We start from the raw sequence: 20,527 nt of genomic DNA, 5'->3' as shown, positions 1-20,527 counted from the left end.
GCCTGAGCCGTTTCCTGTTGTTCTTTCTCTTCATAACTTTAGGCTTTTTTCAGATAATTCCTGGGTCCTTGGTTTCTGATGTCCTTTGCTTCTTCAGTATAGAGCCAGCAAGATCTGGTGACAGTCTTCATAATAAGGCTTTTACCTCTGAAGGTGAAGAGAAGAATTTTCCCCCCTTTATCTTTGAAGGGTTCCACTAAGAGACTGCCCCAGGCCCTCTCTCCCAGTGAATTCATTTCCTCCAAAGCCAAGTTTGAGACCATTAGCTCATCAGTGTGTTTCCCGTTATACTGACATTTCTCAGTCTCAGAGAATCTGTGAGGTGGCTACAATTCCCACAGAGAGTGTGCCTCCAAAATTCAGAACAAGGTCAGGCGAAGATTTTCAGGATGCTCATGAGCTTACCCTGAAAGGAGCTGGCACCACGTCGTGTACTGCAGATGAATCACAAATGTCTTATACACTTCATAACAAAGACAAGCAAACATGTAAGATAAGGCTTGGCAGGTAGCCTACCATAAAAAAAAAAAAAAAAAAAAAAAGGCAGGAGAATACTTTAGAGCCCATTCCTGCTTCTTGCCTGAGATAAACACGACTGTCAAGAGTGTCGAAAGACTTTTTTTAAAAAATGTGAGCGGAAGTCATTTTGTTTTAGGTCTACAAGAACTATGCCAAGACTATCCAACTGTCATTGTCTTGGGTTTATGATCAAGCAAATCTTCAGATTAGAAACCCCTGTAGCTTGAAAATAGAATCCATGTAAGTCCTTACCTGGGCTTGATCATTCTTCCTCCTCGAGACTGCTACCCTCTTTTTCCCTCCTCCCGATCCTCGTGTGCCTTACATAGCTCCTGCACTCCAGAACTGCTTAGAATTACAGTTTGTCCCTCAGGGCTTTCTCTGCCTGGTTAATCCTCCTTCCCAAACCATCAGCAGCAGAGACCCAGATATAACCTTGATATGCCCAAGAACACCTAAGAGATGGTACAAACACAAGTCCACACTGGGGATGTACCATAGAGAGAGCAGCATCTCCAGCAGGCCTCCCAGCCCTGAACTCCATTCCTAGCCCCGAAGCAAGTGGAAGAGGAGAAAAGGGACAGGGGTGTCTAGACAGTCTAATGACAGCCTCGGGGCATTGTCAAAGGGCAGACTTGGCAAACAATACTTAACTTAAGTCGACCACGGTTCTTAATTCCAGAACTCCCTCTCTTGTTGCCTGCAGGGTTTTCTGCGTTCCTGAAATACACCTCTTTTCCCATCTGAACTCCAAGTTTCCCCGAAAGACCCCTGGCCTTGGCTGGCCAAACTTCTCTCGTCACTCAACTCAGTGACTACTTCGGGGAAACCAACTGGTCTCTCTACACTTTCTACCCCCTTTATACATGAATATTCATACAGACCATACTGTCTCACTTAGTTCTAAAACGTGAAAAGGTACATTGTTAGTAATGACACCAGAATCACAGACATAAGCCAAGACTGTCTCCCGATACAAGGTCACCCTACACTTAGCAGAACATGGGCAACATGTCTACTTTTGGACCATAAAATTCCAAAGGCCAGAGACCATGTCACGTTTATTTTATTTTTTTTTTTTTTTTTTTTTTGCTTCTGCAGACACCTGGGGCAAGAGCACACACTCAATAGACATTCAGTAAATTATAAAAACGAACATACCAGTTTCCATTTGTCTTTCCAAGTTTGGCTAAGCTTCTGAGGCAGCCTTGTCTTGAAGGAGCAAAAGGCAGAACCAGCTCCAGGGATGGCCTGGAGTGATAAAGCCTGACTCCCAGCAGCAGCAGCTTGAGACAAGAGAAACAGATGCCCAAGTGTCTAAACCCCCTATCTTGTACAAGTCAGGGCTTAGAGTAAACAGCAACAAAGTATCTCATTCCGAGGCCTTCTGTGTGTGTTACAGGAGTCCAGTAAGTCTCATGAGCCCATTGCCTTTCGCTTCTAGAGATGGCAGACCATGACATTGCTGCTATCCTTGGCTTCCCTGAACAGAATGCAAATACCTAGCTAAGTAGCCAACCGAAACCTGGTTGTTTTGGAAATGATCTTAAGCTGAGAAACCAGCCTTTTTTTTTTCTTTTCCACTGCTTCTTGCCCTTCCCAGAGGTTACAGATTAATATAACATGAAAATCTAAAATATAACTCCCTGTAGATGTAGCCCTGTGTGTATAACAGGTACTTAAGCATGAGTGGGGCTCTTCGTTCAATTCCCACTAACATAACTAAAAATCTCTTACTGAAGCATTTCCACAAATGGTGGCCAGGTCAGATGTGTATTTTGCAGTGAATCAAAGCTACAGAAGTGTCTGTAAAATGGGTCTCTTTGATAAAGGTTAAATAAAATCGAGTAAGGGCTGCAGAGAGATGGCTCAGCAGTTGAAAGCACTAACTGATGTTGCATGGGACCCAGTTTGAGTTCCGGCCACCTATAAGGCAACTTACAACCCTTCTCAACTCTAGCTTTGAGCTTCTACTGGCCTACAAGGGCACCAAGCATCTGCTCTCGGTATACATACATACATACATACATACATACATACATACATACGGGCAGGCAAAGCAGACATACACTGAAATAAATAAATAAAAATAAACTGAGCAAATAAATGCTGACTGCCTGAGACTCTGCTGGTCCTAATTCTTTTAGGCTCCACTAAGCCTCAGCATGCCTCAACCTGGCGCTTGAATCTTTGTTCTGCAATCCAGACTTAGGGGGAATCCTGCAGGTTCAGTTTAGATAAAATCTCCACCCTCATTCTCTCGCACTGGCCTGCCTTCAGCAAGAATCTTGTCCAGTAGGTTTAGCCGGAATCGTCCTGTGCCCCCAGAACTTCCTCTTAGCAATTTTTCATTCGTCCACAAGCACAATCTCCTACACACACACACACACACACACACACACACACACACACACACACACATCCCTGCCTATAAATACTTAACTTGTCTTTGTATTTGGAGTTAAACCAGATCTCTCTCCAATTTTACAAAATCCTAACAGAGTTGTGCCCTTCCCTCTCTTGTCCCCGCCCCAGACACGGTTTCTTTGTATAATAATACCTCTGGCTCTCCTGGAACCCACTTTGTAGACCAGGCTGGCCTTGAACCCAAAGAGATCCTCCTGCCTCTGTTGGCATGAAGTATCATGCCTGGCTCGGAGTCAGCCCTTCTTAAATAAAGTCTTCCTTATTTAATAAGAGTACTGGCAGATCTTCTTTTAACAAGCAAACTATTATTTTGTAGCAGAGCGGCTGTGAGACTTTCTATGAGGACAAGGTCAGAGAAGAGAGGCAGATAAGGTGGAGCCTCTCTGTCAATTTTTCTACATACATAGACTTGCATAGAACTTGCTCCTCCAAGGGGAGCAAACATTAAGTGTCTACCCTTCATCAAAGGGCAAAGCTGGGAGCTCTAGAAGGCCCTGTTGCCCATCTTCTGTGCAACACCCAAATCTTGAATTTTATAAGAAATCTTTCAATATCAGTGACTGTTCTCCCTCATGTGAACAGATGAAATCCGATGCAACTGACGGGCCAATCATCCTGAATAGGCAAAGAGGAAGACTCACACTTTGAAGCAAGGAAGTCGTGACTCCATTTAGAAAGACCATAGATCATTCTGGCATCAACTTGGAGGCTTGCATTAAAGGGAGTCAAGACTGGGAGACCCAAGAAATTGTATATTCTCTCCCCAAAGCTGCCTAGGGAAGATAATAGCTTCTCTCACAGAAGCAAGATTCAGATCAGTGGTCACTTTGTTCTTTCACCCGACTCGTTTGGGAAGTTATCAGAGTGTAAATCACCCCAGCACTCCCTCCGTGAACACGATTGCAGAGGAAGGAACAGAAAGTCCAGGCTGCTTTTAAAACAACAGCAGAAAGCAAAAACACATTTTGCCCACTCCTGGTCACAAAAAGGCATTTGCTTGAGATGATTTGAATGGGCAAGAGGCAAGGAAGGAGGGTGGAACAGGTGGATCCCCAGAGCTCCTTGAGCAGCCAGCCCAGCTTAGCTAAGTCAATGAGATGCAGATGCAGTTACAGACCCTGCCTCACCAAGGAAAGCATGATGGAGAGAGAGATTTGATCTGAGCCTCTGGCTATCACACAGATGTGCAAGTGTGTGCAGTTGTATCTATACACATCTGCACACACCCACATGAACATATACTGGAGAGGAGAAAGGATTATGAAACATGTATCAGTTAGGGTCACTATTGCTGTGACAAAACACCATGACCAAAACACCTGGGGAGGAAGGGGTTTATTCACCTTACACTTCCACATCACTGTTCATCATCAAAAGAATTCAGGACAGGAACCCAAGCAGGGCAGGAGCCTGGAGGCTGGAGGGATGCTGTTTACTGGCTTGTTCCTGAGGGTTTGCTCAGCCCCCTTTCTTATAGAACCCAGGACCACCGGCCCAGGGATGGCTCTATCCACAATACACCAGGCCCTCCCCTATCAATTACTAATTAAGAAAATGCCCTACAGGCTGGTCTGCAGTCAGATCTTCTGGAAGCTTGTTCTAAATTGAAGTGCCCTCCTCTCTGATGATTCTAGCTTGTGTCAAGTGGACAGAAAACTAGCCAGTACAAGAGATTTATGCCAAAATAGGCAGATCTTTATTCCTTGCATCAGTAGAAAGCTCTGGAAAGGAGCCTACAAGATGAAAGCATTATTATACGATCAAGACATTACAACGTAGAAAAGGATGGTTGCTTAGCAGAAGCACGGAGAATGCCAATTAGCAATGGAAAAGATCAGCTTAAACTCTTACCTCGGAGTACGTATCGAAAGAAATTCCAGATGGATTCGATGGCTAAATAATAAAAAACCAAGCCATGGAGAGAGAGCAGTCTAGAAGCAACAGAATCTGTCAGCACTCCGTAGGAAGGATGCCAGCCCAAGTTGGAAGTAATTAATGAAAACCACAGACAAAAATCAAAGCCCAGATTGATTGGGCTACATATGCAAAGTGTGGCTTGTAAATGTGTGTCTTCACATCAAAAGGCAAACAACAGACTGGGCAACACCAAGGCTACTTGTGAAAATCTTCGAGTTCATGAAAATCTCAACAGGGAACCTAACGGTTCCAACAGACAGAACATCTGAGGGTCACACAACTGCCAAGCACTTGAGCGTGGACTATCAGATTGGATCCTACCCTCTCAACCCACAGTCTAAGGGGGCAAGCCTTATCACAGATCATGTTGGTTGGCTGGTCGTGTAGTGCTAGAGAGTGAATCAGCCACAGGACCTTACGATTGGAGAACTTTCATATTCTGTATTGAAGACACACTGGTACTCCATATTGGCAAAAGGAATAAGAATGTATATGTATAAAAGTATCTTTTATTCTCCCATTTTATTTGTTATCTCTGAGGCTTATTGCCTCAGTCAGCTAACCTAAACCTAGTCCTGGAAGCTTCTAGCCTCCGTACAATCTTACCTAGGCCTAGAATGTTTTCAGCCTCTGAGACTTGCTGCTGCATAAGCTCACCCTTTTTAGCTCCTTCTGATTTTTTTTTAATTTATGTAATTATTTTATGTATGTGAGTACACTGTAGCTGTAAGATGGTTGTGAACCTTCATGTAGTTGTTGGGAATTGAATTTTTTAGGACCTCTGCTCCCTCAGGTCAACCCTGCTCACTCTAGTCAGCCCGCTCCGCCCTGCTTGCTCCGGTCAACTCCTCTTGCTTAGGCCTAAAGATTTATTTATTATTATAATTAAGTACACTGTATCTGACTTCAGACACACTAGAAGAGGGCGTCAGATCTCATTACCGGTGGTTGAGCCACCATGTGGTTGCTGGGAATTGAACTCAGGACCTTCAGAAGAGCAGTATTACCCCCTGAGCCATCTCGCCAGCCCCCTCTTTCTGAATTCTTGTTGGCTGGTCAACTCAACTGTTCTGGCTCAAAACTCCTCTCCATGCTGACTGATTCAGTCTGGCTTCTCACTCGGCCTCTGGCTTTTTGTTCTGCTTGGTCTCAAACTAACTCTGGCAATCTGTTCTAATTGTCTGGCTCCTTCCTATCCTCTGTCTTCACCTGTGTTTAGCTGTTCTCTCTCCACAACATGTCTATGTAAAACTCTCCCAGTAAAATGTTCTCTCTCTCGTTCCTTCCCTTTCTCTTCTCCTGAGAGTTGGATATACACTATTCAAATCTTTCTCTGATTCATCACTTTGTCTGTCGCTCAATTAGACTTCACTTTCAAACATGGCTGCTTCCTTCAACAAACTAACTTTCCCTTCATTGCTTGGGATTAAAGATATGAACTAAGTGTGTGTCTGTATTCCAGCCAGAAGTGTGTGCCAAGGCTGAGCCACACCACAACTGGAAACAGGTTTTCTCAGTAAATAACACAATCTTGGGGTTTACAGTGTGATTGAATATCCTGCAACATATATGTTATTGATCACTGTGTACACACTGTTCTGAGTTGAACCCCCAGCCCATATGCCTCTGCAAGAATACAAAGTTGCTACCAGCACAAAATGACTTGACCAAGCAAACAGCCACAGAAGGAGAGAAGGAGCAAAGACATCAATGGAACAAAAGTCCTTGAGAACTGGACTGGATGAGCAAGCCTGAGCTCCTGAGTGATTGACTGTCTTTGTCCCACCCACTTCTCCCTGGATAATATGCTACCTGAAGACTAGAGGAAGACACACTTGTAGGATGTCAGTCCACTGTCCTCTAAGATGTGGGTTCACCGAATAAAGAACTGTTTTAAAAAAAAAGTTCTGGGGCTGGAGAGATGGCTCAGTGGTTAAGAGAACTGACTGCTCTTCCAGAGGTCCTGAGTTCAATTCTCAGCAACCACATGGTGGCTCACAACCATCTATAATCAGACACACTCTTCAGGTGTGTCTGAAGACAGCTACAGTGTACTCACATACATAAAATAAATATTTTTTTAAGTTTTTTCGAGACAGGGTTTCTCTGTATAGCCCTGGTTGTCCCGGAACTCACTCTGTAGACCAGGCTGGCCTTGAACTCAGAAATTCACCTGCCTCTGCCTCTCAAGTAAAATAAATGAATCTTAAAAAAAAAAAAGTTTCTAAAAAAAAAAAAAACTAAAAAACAAAAAAACAATTCTGGGGCTGTAGAGGCTCAATGGTTAAGAGAACTTGTTGTTCTTACAAAGGTTCTGTGTGGGTCCCATCACCCACATGCAGCTTAAAACTGTTGGCAACTCTAGTTTCTAGGGGATCTGGCACATTCTTCTGGCCTTCACAGGCATCAGGTTTTGAGTGTGCATGCGAGCGCGCGCACACACACACACACACACTATGCACATACATTCATGCAAGCAAATCATTCATACACATCAAATAAAACAAATCTTTGAAAAGTTGATTCCCATCTCTGCAAGTGAAAGGGAACAATATGGTCCAGTATTCCAGTATTCCTTAAGCATTGTTATGGCTTTTGTAAGAGAGAGAGAGGGAGAGAGAGAGAGAGGGAGGGAGAGAGAGAGAGAGAGAGAGAGAGAGAGAGAGAGAGAGAGAGAGAGAGAGAGAGAGAGAAGCTAAAGAATAGAGATAAAAGTTAAATTGGCTACCCTTTCAACCTCCAGAGCAGGGACTTCAAAAGAACCCAAAGTTAAATATATATTTACGTCAGTTTCTCTCTTCCTCATCTCCACATGCAGCCAAGCTCAACCCAGGAACAGTGTGTTAGACTGATCAAACTTCAAATTTCAGCCAAGCCTGGTAGATCCCTATCTGTAATCCCAGCACTTGGAAAGCTGAGGCAGGAGGATTCCCATGAGTATGTGGTCATTCACAGTGAATTCCAAGACAGCCTGGGCTACAGTAGAAAACCTGATAAAGAAATAAACATTAAAAAGCTGTATTTTCAGACTGGAGAGATGACTCAGTGGTTAAGAACACCATTTGTTCTTCCAGAGGTCCCAAAGTTCAATTCCCAGCAACCACAGGGTGACTCACAACTGTCTGTAATGGGATCTGACGCTCTCTTCTGGCATGCAAGTATATATACAGATAGGACAGTCATATACTTAAAATAAATAAATAAAATAAAATAAAGAGTTTTATTTTCCAATTTGGAAGAAGGTGTATCTTGCCTTAGAATACATGCCTAGCACAGCTGAGGGTTAGCACTGCAAGAAAAAAAAAAGGAAAGAAAGAAAAAAAAGGAATCTTGGGTAGCACGCTGAGGCTGGGGAGGTAAGAGTGGGCAGTAAGAGCTCACCCCCCCCACACACACACACAGAGTACTCCATTGGTGCTCTGTGGAGCCAATGGAGAAGTTGGTCTATGATGGTCTGATGCAATCAACTGCCTGGAGACCAAAGTGTGAACCCTCATTCCAAGGAGGTGTTTGCCTCATGACCCAAGATGCCACACAAAAGACCCCACCCCCACCCACCCCAGGTACTCCTATGGATGCAAAGGGTAGTCCTCAAAGACAAAACTTCAGGCCAGGGTATAAGACATGCACTTCATGCAAGAGATGCAAAAGGGCCCATCCTCCCATGCTCTCAGTGGGCACGTTCTCTCTCAGGATGCCTCTCTATGGCTAGCTTCTTCTGAGAAAGCAAAGAGGGAGCTGATACTGTAGGCCTGTAACCAAAATACCAGGAGGAGGGGTAGGTGGGATCTTAGAGGCCAGCAAGGGCTTCGTAGCAAGGCTGTCTAAATGCACAGAGATAAAGGAAAACCAGTGAGCACCCATGAGCCCTGGGTCAGGATTGTTGCGGGAAATATTAAAAAATGGAGCCTGCCAGCTCTCTGCGGGGCCTTACCACGCTCCTGCCGCTACCATCAACTCTCTCCAGCTAGCCCCCGAAGCATCTGTGGCTTGCTTGCCCCGGGAGCAGCTAGTACTTCCTCTGCCATAAAACCATGTAGTTGGCAATCCCACCTTCCAGTAACTAAATGGAACTGCCAACCTCAGGGTTGCATATCACACTACCCAGTAACCCGGTAAAATCAAGACTCTCAAAGCTTAATTAACCAATTAGATTTATGTGTCAATAAGATCACAATTTACCAGATGCCAATACAATAATTTTAGAGCCAATTGATAATGATAAAAACTTCATCCTAATCTTTCTTTCTTTTTTTTTTTAAAGATTTATTTTATTTATGAGTACACTGTAGCTGTCTTCAAACACACCAGAAGAGAGCATCAGATCCCATTATAGATGGTTGTGAGCCACCATGCGGTTGCTGGGAATTGAACTCAGGACCTCTGGAAGAGCAGTCAGTGCTTTTAACCACTGAGCCATCTCTCCAGTATTTCTAACCTTGTGAAATCATAGCTACTTGTGGTCAGTAAACAGCCATGCGGGTTCACATCCGCAGCCATCTTCCTTCCCCTCCTACCCCCAGACACTCCCTGTCTCTGCAACTCTTAGCTCCGCCTCCCGTTTTCCTGTCCAATCACAAACCTCCTCTGCACTAATGTAATTGGACAGGGAAAATCCTGCGACACAGGACCACACCAAGGATTTAGAAACGGGCCCACGACAGTGAGGTGGCCTGAAGTTGGAGATGCTTTAGCTTCACAGTAAATTCAACGTGTAAAAAAAAAAAAAAAGGAGATACTTGTGGCTCCTGAGTGGGCCAGCTGGCTTCAAGTCAGTAAGCAAAATATAGATTTATTGAGGGAGGGAGGATCGTGCTGACCTCCTCTGTCTTCTCAAAGGAAATGAGAAATGTTAGCTGCTGGAAACTCGATAAAACTGTCAAAGATATCTCCCCCACAGACCATGAAACACAAACCTCCGACTCCCCCTTCTTCTCCGACCAACCCTAAACACTCACATACAAGTTTAATTGTAATGACGACAGGGAAGACTTCAGTGTACGTGTCTGGTGCATACTTATACATTTACAGAAAACCACCATGCCTGGGCTCAAACATTGATAACAACCCTTGTACGGCCAGACAAAGTTTTCCACAGCAGCTGAAGGGGGCCAGTGACTCAGCTCTGACTAGTAGGGCCATGCCTCTCTGCTGGTTAGGTTTTTGCCAACTAGATGCAATAGAGAGTCATCTAGAAAGAAGTCAAGTGAGAATTGCCACCATCAGATTGGCCTGTAGACCACGCGTTGGGCATCTTCTTGATTGACAACTAATGTGGGAGGGCCCAGCCCACTGTGGCAGGTGGGCCTGGGTTGTATATGAAAGAAAACGGAGCAAGCCAGAAAGCAGCATTCCTCTATGGCTTCTGCTTCAGTTCTGACTCCAGGTTCAAGTTTTAACTTCCTGCCCTGACTTCCCTCAGTGATGGCCTGGAGCCAGTCAACCATATAAACCTTTTTCTCTCCAGTTGTTTTTTTTTTTTTTTTTTTGGTGAGATTTTTATTGTAGAGAGAGAGACCCAATGCAAACAGCCTTTAAGAGGAAAACCTCTCTTCAGGGCATGGTGGCACCCTTGCCTTTAATCCCAGCCCTCAGGAGGCAGAGACAGGTGGATCTCAGAGTTTGAAGCCAGCCTGGTCTACAGAATGAGTTCCAGGATAGCCAAGGCTACACAGAGAGACCCTGTCTTGAAGAGGGAGAAGGAGGGGGAGAGAGAGAATATCTCTGACTGTCTTCTGCAGATGGTGAGCAGACCTCTGTTGTGTGGGTGAAGACTGCACTTAGGAGAAAGAGAAAAGGTCACTTAATCAGACAGGTTGGAGAGCACAGCCAGGCCAATCCCCTGAGGCAGGATAGCCCACAGCCCTTGGGGACTGTTCTCTGGATCCCAGCAGCACAGCCCCCTCGGAGGCACACCCTTGTCTAAACTCCCATATCAAGTCCTCAGTCATGAGACAAATCTACCACCCTGACAAGGCTGAGAGGATGCTCTGCCGAAGGGATTCCAGAAAGGAAGCTTGCTTGACTGGTTGAAAGGAGGTTGTGTCTACAGAGACTGGTGGGTTGATCAGAATTTCAGTACCATGAAGAGACTGGAATGTTGCAGGTCCAGGGGCTAATTTGACATATCTTGGGTTAAATTCCTTGCCCTCCTCTCTCATCAGAACTAACATTTTGAAACAGATAAAAAAAGCCTCTTTGGAGTCAATCTGTTAACTTAGCAGACCAGCAGCTCCCACGGACCCAAAAGCTAAGAATGTCATCAGATAGCATCCGCCCCATCTCCATGTACCCTCTTTTTGTGATATATCCACCGGTGTGTTTGAAACTTGCTTAGGCTTATTGCTTTCTTTGTTCTGTAAAACTGTAAAATTTCACGAGACCATTTCCACACAGGAACACAGAATTTGGGGTAACAGAGGTCTGTGTCCCCTGACCAAGGTCACTCATAAATGCTCCAGAATAAACCATGCGTCGTACTCCTCAGAGGTGAGAGCTGTTTGTCAGCTGAAACTTACTGCAGAGAGGACCACTTTGGGTGCCAGGTATGGATCTGAAGGGCGAGGAGTCAATATTTAGGCTCCACTTAAGGCCAAGACTTACAGATAGAATGGATTTGGATCCTGATGAATCAATATTAATGTCTTTGGGGAGACACCCTTGAAACAGCATGACTTTGTAAGCTTGGAAAATACTAAATAATAAATATGAGCAGCTGTTTGATTCCACAGATAAAAGAATAACCAACATTCTGGAGATTAATGGCCGTTGTTGTTTGTTTTTGACACTGGCTAACGGTTCTTGAGGATCCCCAGGCTTCCGTGTAGAAAACATTTTGTTCTTTTTTTGTGGTGCCAAGGACTGAACAGTAGAGTGCTCTGGGAAGCAAGCGCTCTAACCTCTGATCCAAGTCTCTGCATTGAAAGTTGTTTTTTTTTTTTTTTAAAGAGAACAAGACTTTATTTAAGTTTGGAGGCTGGGAAGATGAGACGGCTCAGTGGCTAAGAGTACTGATTGCTCTCCCATAGCTCCTTGGTTCAATAGCACCCACGTGGCGGCTCACGCTGTCCAGTTCCAGGGGAATCTTCATCTGGATTTAGAAAGCACTGACACATGCTACCCACACATGAAGGGATGTAATGTCTATTACAGTGACTGATAGGGATCTGAGAACGGTGCCCACAGGAGCAAAGTATTTTTTAAAAACAGTTCTCTTTGCTGTTGTTTTGTTTTGCTTCTTTTTTTTTTTTTTTTTTAGATTTATTTAGGGGCTGGCAAGATGGCTCAGTAAGAGCACTCACCAACTGCTCTTCGGAAGGTCCTGAGTTCAAAAGGTCCCAGCAACCACATAGTGGCTCACAACCAACTGTAATGAGATCTGACGCCCTCTTCTGGTGTGTCTGAAGACAGCTACAGTGTAGTTATGTATAATGATAAATAAATCTTTGGGCCAGAGTGAGCAGGGACTGAGCGACCGGAGTTGACCAGAGCGAGCTGGGCCGACTGGAGTGAGTGAGTTTGACCCGAGTGAGCAGAGGTGCTAAATTCAATTCCCAACAACCACATGAAGACTCATAACAGCTACAGTGTACTCATATTCATAAAATAAATAAACAAATCTTTAAAGATTTATTTATTTATTATATGTAAGTACACTGTAGCTGACTTCAGGCACTTCAGAAGGAGTCAGATCTCATGATGGATGGTTGTGAGCCACCACGTGGTTGCTGGGATTTGAACTCAGGACCTCTGGAAGAGCAGTCAGTGCTCTTAACTGCTGAGCCACCTCTCTAGTCCCCATTGCTTTGCTTTTCAAGACAGGGTTTCTCTGTGTAGCCCTGGCTGTCCTGGAACTCACTCTGTAGACCAGGCTGGCCTCAAACTCAGAAATCTGCCTGTCTCTGCTTCCCAAGTACTGGGAGTAAACACATGCGCCACCACTGCCCGGCACTAGTTGACTTTTTGCTGTATTATCTTATGAAATGCCACAAATACCCTTATTCCTACCAGCTTCTCACGTGTCTCATCACTTATAGTTTAATAACATCATGAACATTTTTTATGTCCTTTGACAGCCACCAAGTGGAATGTTTGTGTGTTTGCGTTTTGTTCTAGAGACTGAACTGAGCATTTCTCGCTCTGCCACCGAGTACATCCCTGGCCAGATAATACTTGTTTTTAATTAGATCCTGAACAAATGCTATCTATTCTATCTGCTGAGTGTTCACGTATCCCAGGAGGCAGATTTTGGTACTTAGGAAACTCATCAGGGGATGGGTGTCCTCTAAGAGAGACCTTGAAGCCCTCCCAGACTCCACCATGTGAGCATACAGGAAAGAGATGGCTCTCTGAACCAGAAGTGGGGCTGGTCCACCCTCAGTCTGTTAGCACAGTGACCTCGGACTACACCCTGGGAAGGATGTTTTCTGTTGTTTATGAGAGGGCTGAGGCAGCTCAAACAGGTTATGAACATAATCCCTGACTGCTAAACTAAGCATGTACCCCAGATCTCACAGGGCCGCCCAGGTTTTTACCTGAAAGGAACATTTGTTAAAGTTCACTGCGCTCAGTGGCCTCAAATTCACCCAGAGACATTCAAGAAATACAGAGAGTTACGAAAGCTTGCACAGCTAAGAGTCACACCTGTCGGGTGCTGGAGAGATGGCTCAGTGGTTAAGAGCACCAGCCGCTCTTCCAGAGGTCCTGAGTTCAATTCCCCAGCAACCTCACGGTGGCTTACAGCTCTCTGTAACGAGATCTGCTGCTGCCCTCTTGTGGCCTGCAGGTGTACAAGCAGACAGAGCACCATACCATAATAAATTCATCTTTAAAAGTCACACCTGTCAGGAAGCTGTGAATGGATGCTGGCAGAACTTTCCCCACCCCACTCCTCACTCCCCTTAGAGGATGCTTAGCATGCGTAACAGAAGAGCAACCCCCATCCCCATCTACCTCATCCTAAAAGGCAAGCTGAATCATTTTACAAGGCAAAGAATCCTTTTCTTCAGTGTTTCTCTCTGTTGTACTGGCTGTCCGGGAATTCCATCTGTAGACCAGGCTGGCCTGGAACTGCCTCTGCCTCCTGAGTGCTGGAATCAAAGGCATGTGGCACCACAGCCACCTCCAGCCAGCAAGGATTCTTTCCTATACAATGTTCTTTGTTTGAAAAGTTACCGCCCTCCTCCTTGCTCCCCCCCCCCCCCCCCCCGTGCTGAAGAGCAAACACAGGACCTTGTGCGTACTAGGCAAGCACTCTGAGCTATATTCCCAGACCTTTCTTTTTTGAGACTATGTAGCTCAGGCTAGCCTCAAACTCACCATCTTCCTGTCACCCTTTCCTGAGTGCTGGGATTGTTGGTACACATCACTGCATAGAACTTAAAAGGATGTTTTACTAACTGTGATGGTTTGTATATGCTCTGTTCAGGGAGTGGCACTATTAGAAGGTGTGGCCTTGTTGTTGGAGTAGGTGTGTCACTGTGGGTGTGGGCTTAAGATCCTCATCCTAGCTGCCTAGAAGTCAGTATTCCGCTAGCAGCCTGCAGATGAAGATGTAGAACTCTCTCTCAGCTCCTCCTGCACCATGCCTGCCTGGACACTGCCTTGTTCCCGCCTTGATGATAATGGACTAAACCTCTGAACCTGTAAGCCAGCCCCAATTAAATGTTGCCCTTTGAAGAGTTACCTGTGTCATGGTGACTGTTCACAGCAGCAAAACCCTAAGTAAGACAATAACTATATATATATGTATATGTATATATATATATGTATATATATACACATATAGTGTGTGCCTTCATTCCTTTATTCTAAATTTTACAAATGACAGAATTCTGCCAGCCTATGCTATATTCTGCTGATTGAAACAGATCCCAATTCTATAAACAAATAGAGATGTAACTTATAAGCTGTCCTGTGTGAAATACATTAATGTAACAGCATTTCCCACACAGAACAATGTGCCCCAAAAAGCTGATCAGGAAAGGGGAAATCCCGGTGCTCATCCAGGCACAGCCAAGGCAAACCCAGGAGCAGGAGGACTGGAGTGCTTAATGTGGTCAAAGGGAGAAGATGCCATCACTGCCCAATGAAGCATCAATATCCATCAAAGGCCCACGCATTGAAGGCTTGGTCACCAGCTGACAGCACTCCTAAGAGGTGACAGGACCTTTAAGAGATGAGTCTTAAAGAAAGAAATCAGGATATTGGGGGGATGCCTTGGAGGAGACAGTGGGAGGACCTTGGTCCTCTGTTGCTTCTCTTGCCAGTTGCCCTGAGGTGAATGGGCCACCTCTATCAGGAATTCTGCCAGGTGCCACAATGCCACGATGGGGCTGGCGTGGACCACAGCTTCTGAAACAACAAGCCAAATAACCAACTTTCTCCCTTAAAGTCTTCTCTCTCTCCCCTCTTTCTTTAAGACAGGGTTTCTCTGTGTAGCCCTGGCTGTCCTGGAGCTCACTCTGTAGACCAGGCTGACCTCAAACTCAGAAATCTGCCTGCCTCTGCCTTCCAAGTGCTGGGATTAAAGCCACCATTGCCCGGCTCCCTTAAAGTCTTAATCTAACCAGCTGAGAATGAGACCACTACCACAATTTAAAGCTGATTTCAAAGCAAGCTTTAATTACATACTGGCCAGGTGGATGGATGGACTCTGGCCAGGTCCTTCCCTGGGTTTACAGAAAATGGCTACAAGTCGCATTTTTCAGGGGCTTAAAAAAAGGCAAACCCCACAATTCACCTAATTTCCCATGAGGTCCAATCAGGGACCAGCAAACATCCTGATGTATTTCCTGCCCACGTACCTCTCCCTCCCACACAATCAAGCACATTTGGTACAAACTGGTCAAACCAACAGGGCAAACAGAAACTTAATTTTAACTCCAAACAGAACTCTTAATCTACAAGGTATATTTTTCCTGCTTTGGTCTCACATAACGGTTGTTTATCTGACTGAGGCAGGAGGATTGTCACAAATTCAAGAGCAGCCTGGGCTATGTAGTGAGTTCCAGGATGGCCTGGGCTACAAACCATGAGATCCTGTCTTTTAAAAAACAAAAAACAGGGGCTGGTGAGATGGCTCAGTGGGTAAGAGCACCTGACTGCTCTTCCGAAGGTCCAGAGTTCAAATCCCAGCAACCACATGGTGGCTCACAACCATCTGTAACAAGGTCTGGCGCCCTCTTCTGGAGTGTCTGAAGACAGCTACAGTGCACTTACATATAATAAATAAATAAATCTTTAAAAAAAATGTTTTTCTGAGGCATTTTGTCATGGCAACAAGAAGCTGACTAGCACATGTATTAAGGCTCATTGTCTTAGCAAAAGTAAAATTACCAATGCTAGGGAAACCCACAGTAAGAGAGTAAGGGAGCCTCTTGTTATTGATAAACGGTGGCTCTACAGTGACAGTGAACCAACAGGCCCTGCTCTTATCTTTTCCAAAATACTTTTTAACATCTGGAATCAATTCATCTGCAGTTTCTTCCAAAACTTGTAATCTGTACTCAGAAGTCAGCTCTAGCCACAGAGTCTAACTGGTTGGGTCCCATCTGCCTGACAATATTGTCACTGGAATGCATAAACTAAAAAGCATACACACCGTTCCCTTACATATAAGCATGTGTTTATATGGAAGGAGAGATCATTCATACATACATATACATACATACATACACTTAAACATACATACATACATATATACATACATATATATATATATACACAAGCATACAAACTTATACAGAAATAGGATTTAAATGTACACGTTGTCTCCAACAAGACCGTAACAATTGTCTACACCTCTTGTTTTCATAGTGTTTTGTTCTGCAGATGAGGGAGAGGGACCAGAATGCATGTGTCTCCTTGCAGAGCCAAGTGCTTTTCCTTCTGCTGAGTAACACCCCTTGTGTGCCCAACTTGATGCTCATGGGAATCGGGATGTATTAATGGATTCTCTGTTATAAATGAAACCCTGATGAACAAACTTATGCAAATACATCTTTTTTGCATGTGCATATTTTTACATATGCATCTTTTTTACATATATACGATTTCTTAGCACAAGCTGCAAAGTAAGACTGGAGTATCAAGACACATATATTTTACATTTGATACAAGTAGTCAGCTGCCCTTGAGAAAGGTTATATTGTAACAACGATTAAGAGGCAAGTTTTATTAAAAGGCACCGTCTTGGGCTGCTGAGATGACTCAGAGGTCAAGAACACTGGCTGCTCTTCCAGAGGTCCTGAGTTCAGTTTCCCTGGCAACGCCCATCTATAAGGGGATCTGATGCCCTCTTGTGGTACGTGGGTGTACATGCAGACAGAGCACTCTGACATGTAAATAATGAATATGTAAACAAATACATTTTTTAAAAAAGGTTTTAAAAAGTACTGACTCTTCATCTGGGCCTACAGATGAGCGCTGGGCATTTAACGTCAGGACAAAGGTTGGCTTTGCCACTTCACTTTGTATCTGTCTTCTTTACTACCTTGGACTTTGGGTCAGATCCCTGCTCAAGGCTACATGTGGGTATGCTAACCACTTAAGGAGTATCTGTCTAAAAACTGGTAAAACAAGGCTGAGTAACCCTCAGCTCACCTGACCTCTCTCACATCCCTTCAAAGACTGAAGAACCACTAACATTATTTCTGAGAGACTGCCAAAGCGCCGGCTCATATAATGTCTTGTTCCAGACCTGTGAAGCGGTGTCTACATGTCACCAGTCAATGCTGTGACCTTCCAGGAACAGAAAAGCCTTGAAGGCAGGTCACCCCCGTGACTAAGCTACCCCCAACACCAACAGGGAGCAATCATTTCAGGTTGGAAACTGAAGTTGCCCACCAAAGTGGAAACACTTTGTTTGATGTTTGCTATCATCTCACCATAGGAAACAGGTTGCCCCCTTCTCTAGACCCAACTAACAGAACCAGAACAAGAGACCACTCAGCCAAATCCCTGTTTGACCAAGACTGTGTAAGTGATTAAACTCTCACCCTTGCCCCAGCCCCTCCTCTTGCACACGAGGCTTATACTCCACCCCAAGACAGGGCTAAGATGCAGTCTTGCTCACACCACCTGGTAGTTAGAATGAGAATGGCTCCACAGGCTCATATAGTTGGGCATGTAGTCCCCAGTGGGTGGAACCATTTGGGAAGGATTTAGGAGGTGTGGCCTCGTTGAAGAACATGTTGTCACTGAGGGCGGGGCTTTGAGGTTTCAAAGCACTCAAGACAGTCCCAATGGTCCCTCTTTGCTCCCCACTTACAGATCAAGATGAGCATGCTCAGCTATGGCTCTAGTCCCGTGCCTGCCTGTCTCTTGCCATGCTCCCTGCCATGATGGTCAAGGACTCACCCTCTGAAACTATAAGCCCCTGTGGTGGTTTGAATAAAGATGGATCCCATAGGCTGCTGTGTTTGAATGCTTAGTCATCACAGAATGGTGCTGCTTATGGAGGGTTAGGAGATGTGGCCTTGTTGGAGCATATGTGGCTTTGTTGGAGGAAGTGTGTCACTGGGAGTGGACTTCAAAAGCTCAAGACAGTCCCAAGGTCCCCCTCCTCCCTTCCTGCTGCCTGCAGATCCAGATGTAGAGCCCTCAGCTACTTCTCCAGCATCATGTTTCCTGCCACGATGATAACGGACTAAACATCTGAAACTATAAACCAGCCCCAGTTAAATGCTTTCTTTGATAAGAATTGCCATGGTCACAGAGTCTCTTTCCAGCGACAAGCCATTAACTACGTGTCTTATTGCAGCAATAGACAAGCAACCAAGGCACAGCCACAGAGATTACATTCCCCTCCTGTCTTTTGGCCTTACTTTCCCCATTTCTGCACAAATGGCTGCATCCAAGTGTTGGGGCTCTCTGAAGTGAGGTGGTATGTGGCCAAGGACTCCAGAATCAATACTAATCTACATTTTTAAATGACAGTATAGGAGACAGCCTGTTCCTCAGACTTCAGCTGATACCGAGTTCCATTTAACCTTTGCTAATGTTTAGAGGTGATTTGTCCCTAACAATGCCCTCGTATGAACAATTATTTATAAGGCTGAGTGTTTTCATGCATGTACTGAACCAACCTGTCCTCCTTTCTCCCTCCCTCCCTCCCCCCTTCCTCCCTCCCTCCCTCCCCCCTCTCTCCCTCCCCCCTCCCTCCCTCCCTCCCTCCCTCCCTGTTTTCCCGGTCACTCATCTCTCGCTTGTCTATGCCCTCTTGTTGGAAATGGAAGATTTAGCTCCTTGGCTTGAAATCTGCAGTAGTAAGCTACAATCCCTGCATCACCAGCCCCCAGGACATTAGAAATCACATGTTGCTATAGAGTGGGAAGCCTGGGATGGCCCTACCATCCACAATATGACAAGCCCTGAAGAGTGATGTCCAGGGGGTGACTGGGAGGGGGAAAGTGAGTGGGATATAAAATGAATAAGTAAAAAATTAAATAAAGAGTGATGTCCATTCAGAAACAGCTTAGTCTCGCTTTTCTCAATAATATCACTCTCTCTCTCTGTCTCTCTCAAACACACACACACACACACACATACACACCTCCATATATCCCTATCTTTCGGCTCTTTTGGGGTATAGTTTGGATCTACTGGTTAAAACAAATGCTTCCATTTGAAAATGAGTTCTCCATATTTTCTCTAGCTTACTGCAAAGTGATACTCTTTTCTATTTTAACTATTTTTCACATCTCCCTTTTGTTGTACAAAGAAATGGCTTTCACCGTGTCCTTTTCTCTTCCCCCCTTTTAAGATTTATTATGTACAGTGTTCTGCCTGTATATCTGCCTGCAGGCCAGAAGAGGGCGCCAGATCTCCTTATAGATGGTTGTGAGCCACCATGTGGTTCCTGGGAATTGAACTCAGGTCCTCTGGAAGATCAGTGAGAGCTCTTAACCACTGAGCCATCTCTCCGGCCCTCACCATGCCATTTTCATACATTATATTCCACTCTTGTCTACACCCCAGCACTCCTCCTCTTCCTGATCCCCTTTCCGCACTGAACAATGTTCCCTTCTGCTCCATGACACCTGCCTCCCACCAGCTTCGTTTCTCCCCACTCCTCTCTGAGCATGACTTCCTCTCTACTTCCCACTCCTTCTTGTTTTGAGACAGTATCTCATTAGGGAAACCTGGCTGGCTTAGAGCTTGCAGCAATCCTGCCTCTGTCTCTTGAGTGCTAGGAACCACTATGCCTAGCTTTTGTTTTCATATATGAATATATATACACAAATATACATATCTAGATCAAGATTCCATATGTCAGAGAAGGTAATACTTGTCTTCAGTTTGCGGCTAGCTCATTTCACTTAACATAATAATACCCACTTTTCCACGGATATCGTCTTACAGATATCACTCTTAGAGCTGGAGAAACTTCCGCTGTGCACAGATACCTACTGAAGCCTCACCATTCCGTGGATGGACAGGCTGTGAATAATACATCAACAAATAAGCACGCAAGCATCTCTGTGGTGTGCTGACTTATTCTCCTTCGAGGGTGTGCCCAGGAGCCGTAGATTTTAAAGGGACATTTCCTCTTCTTGAGGATCGACTGATTTCCATGGTGGCTGCACAAGCCATCTCACCAGCAATGACGACACTTGTTTTTCTTGACGACGACGATAGCCATTCTGATTTTATTTACTTATTT

General features: G+C 44.9%; 1 protein-coding gene across 6 annotated transcripts in view; it reads right to left on the bottom strand.

Moving 5' to 3' along the window:
- Positions 1-20,527, bottom strand: part of Tacc1 (transforming acidic coiled-coil containing protein 1) — a 103,305-nt gene that overhangs the window by 47,958 nt on the left and 34,820 nt on the right. The window lies entirely within an intron of this gene.

The sequence above is a fragment of the Mus caroli genome, unplaced genomic scaffold (genome assembly GCF_978045245.1).
Source record: "Mus caroli unplaced genomic scaffold, Mus_caroli_1 scaffold_10, whole genome shotgun sequence".
Lineage (NCBI taxonomy): Eukaryota > Metazoa > Chordata > Mammalia > Rodentia > Muridae > Mus > Mus caroli.
This window is presented reverse-complemented; position numbering and strand designations above follow the sequence as displayed.